This window comes from Alligator mississippiensis, chromosome 1, assembly GCF_030867095.1.
Source record: "Alligator mississippiensis isolate rAllMis1 chromosome 1, rAllMis1, whole genome shotgun sequence".
Taxonomy (NCBI): Eukaryota; Metazoa; Chordata; order Crocodylia; family Alligatoridae; genus Alligator; species Alligator mississippiensis.
This window is the reverse complement of record NC_081824.1, coordinates 396,749,158-396,756,209: the sequence shown is the minus strand read 5'-3', so window position 1 is coordinate 396,756,209 and position 7,052 is coordinate 396,749,158. Positions and strand designations below refer to the sequence as shown.

General features: G+C 36.2%; 1 long non-coding RNA gene across 1 annotated transcript; it reads left to right on the top strand.

The window, feature by feature from the left end:
- Nucleotides 1-539: 539 nt before the first annotated feature.
- On the top strand, nt 540-6,308 carry LOC132248688 (uncharacterized). Its single transcript, XR_009460017.1, has 3 exons — nt 540-950; nt 3,475-4,725; nt 5,456-6,308. It is a non-coding gene; the product is annotated as an uncharacterized LOC132248688 (long non-coding RNA).
- The last annotated feature ends 744 nt before the right edge of the window (nt 6,309-7,052 follow it).

The window sequence follows — 7,052 nt, the reverse complement described above, 5'->3', positions numbered from 1 at the left end:
AGTCCTAGGTCAAGTGCCAAACTTCTTTTCTGATGGTAAGTCCAGTTAAAAATGTAGCAACCATAGGTATCACATAAGAAAGAGAAGAGTTGTAATTCTTTTCTTTTTGGCTGGTATCATCCTTTATTGTTGAAATATCTGCACTTTAAAGAGTAGATTATCAGAGCTAAGTAAATACAGAAAAGTTGTACCTTTGTCCTAGAAAAACATGAATAAGTGATTTGAAGAAACGATAGGTTCATTTTAATGCAATGGAATAAAAAAAAAAAATTGCTTACAGCAATAGTGAAAGAATTCCCTTTCATCGTCTGCCCAGTCATTCTAGCTATCTATTCCACCTGATGTCCAGCCAATAATTCTAAAGAATAAGCCTGTGCTTTTGGTTTTCAGGAGAAAAAAAACCCAAACAACATATAGCTAGGTAACATAATTATCTTGCTATTTGTATTTTCATTATATTTTTTATAGACTTTGGCACTGAAGTGAAATAACTCATGGGATAGTTATTTTCTTCCTAAATGTTAGTATGTTGGACACTGCCGTTCTTACATTATAGTGTCAACTATGTAGGAAAAGGCATTGACCATTTTGAGTACAGACACAATTCACTCATAGCTTTTGTTGTTAGAAATTGTTCTGAAGGAGGAAATGTTGGTCAGGATATGTAAGTGCCTCTTCTTTTTAACTGGACAGCCACCAGAGGTAGGCAAAATATGTGTATTTTTTTCTTCCTAATACTACACTGTATTACACAGATTCTCAACCAGCATGCCAGGTCATCGTGGGATGTCACGACAGCCTTCAAAGGGTGCTGCAGGGAGCATAAACAGATAAGCAGGTAAAAGCAGGCTCCAGGTCCAGGTGTAAGAAGAAAAGCAAATGAGGGCAGGCTTATGCTTCCCCTGCCTAGCAACTTCCTTGCCTCCACTACCTGTCTCCACTGCAATGAGGTAAGCACTATAATAAATTAATTCTTTTTTTGAACTGGGGTGCCACACAATTCACAAAACTTGCAGAGGGAGGGGTGCCTTGAATCTAAAACGGTCATCAATAATAGATGTGAGATTCTGAATCAATAGTTTTAATGTGTATTTTAGTGATAATGCAGTCATCCCATACTGCATATTCCACTTTGCTCCTTAGTATAGAGTCCCTTTTCCGAAGTGGATGACAAAAGAAAGATTGAAAAGTGATTGTTGGCTAGTGTGTGCTATCACAGTTTCTCTGTATTTTGCTAGCATTAAAAGCTCTACCTTAAATCAATCATTTTGTGCTAGGCATGGTCTAAATTCATCCCTGGCTTTAGTGGTATGATATTTAGAATGAATTTGGTTCACTGTGTTTTCTTCAGTGGTATAGCATGTACTTTTGAATTATAAATACACAAAAAAGCATTCAAGGAATAAAAGGATAACAAAAATAGATGATAATAGGAGAAGGTGCTTGTGGGTGCTCTGCTGCCACTGTTCTCACTATTGATAGCTATAAGGCTATCGTGGTACAAACTAAAAAAGTGTACTCTTTGTGTAAGACAGAAAGACGGTTACATCAGACTGTTTTTATTAATACAGTTGGAATAATACAACATTTACTGAATGGTTTTCTGTACCTATGTAGATTATGAATGGCTTGGACCAATACAGATAGGAGGCTTGTATTTACTGGAATTTAATTCAGCTTCTGAAAGAGCTGCTACTGCCAATAATACATGTAGCAGTAATGATGTGGTCAGAGAGATACTGTAGAGAAACAGAGTAGAAATCTCTTTACTTTTTAAATCTCTGTACTTTTTAAACTATAGTCAGGCATTTGTTTGGGATGTATTTATTTTCTGGTTTTGTTTTGTTTTTTTCTTTTTTCTTGTGCTGGAGTTTGACATTCTCTTAAGGAAAGAGACCGAGTGATGGCATGTACTATCCTGCAATTACTTTTCAATCTTTCTTTTGTCACCCACTCCAGAAAAGGGATGCTATAATGAGGGAGCAAAGTGGAATATTCAATGTGGTATGGTTGCATACATTTCTAGAGCACATATTTCACGTATCCCATGTTACATTTTAACATGCTAGAATCCAATAAATGGACTTTTTACTCTGGTAACACATTTCTTGCACAATTATAATGATAATGAATGCACATTGGATACAAATTACAGTTATATTAATGATATTAAAGCTAACAGGGAATCAATTCCAACTACCCATTTTGAATGACCCTATCCCTGTCTGGCTTTATGCAGGCACATTAATAATGTCACAATCCCAATTAGGTCTCCAAAGATTATTAGATTCTTTTCAGCAGTATTGGACCTCAAATACCTTGGAAATAAACATAGCTAAAACCAAGGTATTGTTTTTTTAGGAATGAAAGAAAACTAGTTTGTTTTTTACAGGAAAAAATAAACTAGAGATGGTGTTTTCTTTTAAATTCCTTGGAATCTGCTTTAGACCTGGAAAAAAATCTGAATAAAAGGATGGAATAGGCACACTAAAAATGCAAATACTAGTCTAAAGCAAGCCCTATATGCAGTTTTATCATTTAGCAATAAGAGACAGAAGAACGGTTCTGGAGAGAGAAGAGTGGTACAGGTCTTTAGGTCCAAGTTAGAGCTCATTTTATTGTATGGAGCAGAACTTTGGGGTGCTTCCGCTAGGGTCCAAAAACAGAAAAGATTTCTAATTACTTTTTAAGGTAGATTTTATATCTTATTCTATGATGGGTGGGAGGGTTTATGCTTTCCAAAACTGAACTGATACATGTGAGCATCTTAGCTCAATTAAGAACTCCAAAATACTAGATAGAAATAGGATTTTTATGCCCACCAGATACCCCAAGCCTCTCCTTCCCCAAGTAAAGCGTAGTTTAGACAGTTGAATAACATCTATATTTTCCTCCAGACAAGTGGCCTGAGAAATTTACCGAGTCATGGATGCAGTATTTTCCCTATATTTAAAACAAGCTATCAATTTAAGAATTACAGATGGCACTATGCAGACAGATGTTCTAGCAGTGAGACTGACTCAAACTTCCCCTTTATAAGATCAACCAAACATCCTTTGGTTTAGAAACCTACCTGTCTGTGGTGCAAAACACAAAAAATGAGAAGCCATTACTAGACTGGGACTACAAGATGCTCATGAGAGTGGCAGTTGTCATGGGCAGGTGGTGTCGGACCCCAGATTCAGACAGAATATGCTATTATGGGAACAATGAGATAGATGACTTAATAATTATTTGTGGTCTTGTTTGTGTTTTGAAGAAATGAGAGAAAATAGGTATCTCCATTCATGGCACATATTAAACAATGGGTTAATTCATTACACACAATCAAGCTTCTTTCTAACACTTCAAAGCCTGCCCTATACTTTTTTGGTGTACTTGTGTTGCTTTCATAAAGAATGAGGGTGAAAATAAAATAGTGTCCTCATGTTTTGCTTTAATGTTCACTACTTTGTTTTACCTTTTCTTTTACAGTATTATATATTATGCTGTATTTTAAGTTGTACAAACGTGTATAAAGAATAGATAAACGTATTGGATATTGTAACGGGAGTCAAATCCCTATAAGACCAGGACCTCTGGGGCTAGCAAGAACCAGGTGTGGTCCAGTGGGCCACATGACCCGGAAAGGAGAATGCCCTGGACAGATTAAAGCTTGCCCAGCATATATAGAAAGGTTAGTAGGGTCCTGACTATGGAGGAGGCTGGGTCAGCTGCCTGGGGGACAGAAGGCACTGCTAGACCCCAGAGAAGGGGACATTTTGTTGAACGTTTCCTTTTGTCATTGGTTTGTTAAACTGTGGGTCCATAGGGCAGACCCTTGAGATGGAACCCAGGGAGCCATCTGCTAATAAGACCCCTGCCAGGCAGTGAGACCCTGCCTTAGGAATCCCCTCCTCTTCTGCTTCAAACAACAGGAAGACACCTCACCGATTAAGACCTTTTTCAACAAGGCATGGAAGTCCTCCAATAGGACTGGGAGGTCTCTGAGCAGGAAGTAGTGACAGGACTGAGTATAACAGGATGAAGGGACCTCCTTCCTCCCAGGTCCTGTACACACACACACACAACACACGCACTCACGCATGCATGCATGCACACAGTTTTTTTATTATATATAATTTTATTGCTCATTTTACTGTATTGTTTTTGTGAAAGCTGTAAAAAAACTACTACTACTACTACTGGAAAACCATTAAAGAATATATTAAACATGTAGCAACTGTAATCACTTGCTTAAGGGTACTCCAAACACTATTTTCAGAACTATTGACTTAAAAGGAAAGAATATTAAAATGTATTACTCTTTAAAACTCATTTTTTGATACTTTCCATGTGTGTGATTATATGTGTATGCATATACACTGGTTTAGTCAGCCAAAGAAAGTCATAGTAAGAGTTGCCCTTCCTTGTTAATAAAGGAGATTCATGGCAAGCCAGATCATGACTGTGAAATAAATATCTTGTAATATGTGTTTTCCTAATGATTTGTATTTAACTGTAAAAAATAAGATTTGCACACTGTAAAACACATTTTTAGCAGATTCAGAACTAGACAAATGGTAACTTGATTTGGAATGTATCACTTTTATTTGAGAGGGAGAAAGAGAGAGGAAAATCCAAGTTTTTCTCTCACCATTCAGGAAAAAAACTTCAAAATTTGCTCATGTGAACCTGGTTTTCATCTTTGAAAATGGAGAAAATGTACAGCTAGCAAAATCTCAGGTATATTACCAAATATATGCAAATTTCATTAAACTGATGTGAATCGTGTGATATTAATAGCATTTCTCTCACACCTTAAGAGTTACTCACTTATCCAGTTTATCCAGTTATTGGTTGGTTTTTATTTTACCTTCCTGGAAACCAGTTAGGCTTTGTTTGAATAACAGTGCCAGATTTAACCTGATTTGAGCTTCATGAAATAAATTACATTTGCTACTCTCTCATGTTCATTACTATATTTTGGCTATGCACTGAGAAAATCACAAAAAATGAGTAGTTTCATACAAATTGCATTTATTACAATTATTTGTTCTATATAGGTTTTTTTAAAGGATGTAGGATTAGCTTAAATTGATTTCCACTGGAGTCAGCAGGAGTTTTTACTATATGAATGTTTAACTTATAAAAATGGGGTTTTGTGTGTGTGTGTGTGTGTGTGTGTGTGTGTGTGTGTGTGTGTGTGTGTGTGTGTGTGAGAGACTGTGTGTGGGGGGGGACAGTGGGTGGATGGGGGGTGTTGATTTGTAGTGGTTTGGTTGATTTTTCTGTCAAGTTTCATAGCAACTAATGAACTTTTGAACCTTCAAGTAGAATAAAGGAGAGAATCATAAAAAATGAAAAGTTGTTTGACATGGAGAATTACCAAATCCTTGAATATATATACAACTACTTTTCTTATATTTTATTTTCAACAGTTTAATTTACTGGCATTTGTCTTGTTTATTTCTAGGCTTTAACACAGCAGAGACCACAATGAATACTAAAACGCTATCCATTACTGTGACTGTTACTGTTATTGTTACTGTTATTTTCCAGTATGAAATGGAAACATACTATTTCTTAAATACAAGTCATTTTGCTACATTTGGTGTTAGGCTCATTCTTTAAACCTGCTGAAAACACATTTTTATTTCCCTAAGCATAAACTCGTGTTTCCATGTGTTTGTGATTTTAGTCTTCATTTGATATACAATAGACTGTTGGAAAGAGATATGTGGTTTGAACATGTGAACTTGGCATGCCATGTAGGCAGGTACCAAACAAAAGTGTTTGCTATTAGTCTTTTTAGATGGTATATTTAATGTCCTCCTTTTGTTTCCCTCTCTAATACTTTCTTGACAGTATTTTGACGTCTTTTGACAGCCTTAGTTTTTCATAGCACCTTATTATTCAGATCCAGTTGTATTCCTGTATTATTCATTACTCATTATTCAGATCTCGTTATCCTGCATATTCCTTCACATGTCCTTTTAATCTTGAATAATGAGTGAAAATAATAATAGGTTTCTAGATATTGATTTTGGCATGCGGTCTTCCTGATAACTGTCATCTTACAAAATACAGTGAACCAGTGAGGCCAGTTTCAGGGAGTCACACATTTCAATTATTCACTTCAACACAGCAAAAATCACAATGTATTAATACTTTTCTGTGGTAGATGGTGGATTTTACTTTTTTTTGGCACATTAGAGCTGTAACTCTTAAAAAGTCTGGCAAAATAAAGGAGTGTCACCAGATGGAGTCCTCAGGTAGCATACTGAAATCAATGTGGTTTATTAATACAAAAGTGTTTGGGTAGGCTGTGTATTGACATCAAGCTTCAACATCAGTGAAATAAAGACTTGACAGATTTGAGCTAATAGGGAAGGAAAAAAAAAAGACCCTTTTAACTTATGGAATTATTTTCCCATTTTTTACTACATCTATTATAAAGAATCTTTGGAAAGGCTATACACCATGTGTCACAGTATTCCTTTGTCTTCTCGGCCAAAGAAATAGAGTCCAGCCTATCCATTTAGAAGAAGCCCAGGCTGAATAATTATATACTCCAATTGTTCTCCATCTGCTGCTTGCTTGATCTACAAATGCCTTTTCTTGTACCAGAAAGGAAATAGCAGATACTCAGCTGTTCAGAGTTTCCATCTGGGAAATTGCGAGTTGCAAGTATTCCGATGTCTAGAAGAAGAACCTATTGCAGCATGTACAAAAAAAATGTTTAGAAAAAAATAGTGGGATAAATAAAAAAAAATGTTGGCTCCATTGGAGTAATACTAAAAGGTAATCAGGAAAAATTGTGAGGCAGGCATGTTACATATCTCTCAAGCTGGTGCTCTATAAAGAGAAACACATGCTGCATCCTTGTACAGGAATCCTTCACATTCCTAACCCATACTCAGGAAATCCGGGAGGTACCATGCTAGGTAGAAGCTAAGCTGTTTTTTAATGTTTCTGCCAGATTCATATGGCTTGGAGCATTTCCCACTGGGGCCATTCCTGAAAGTACGATGTAAGCCACAAAATATCTGCTACAGTTTCAAATGCTACTG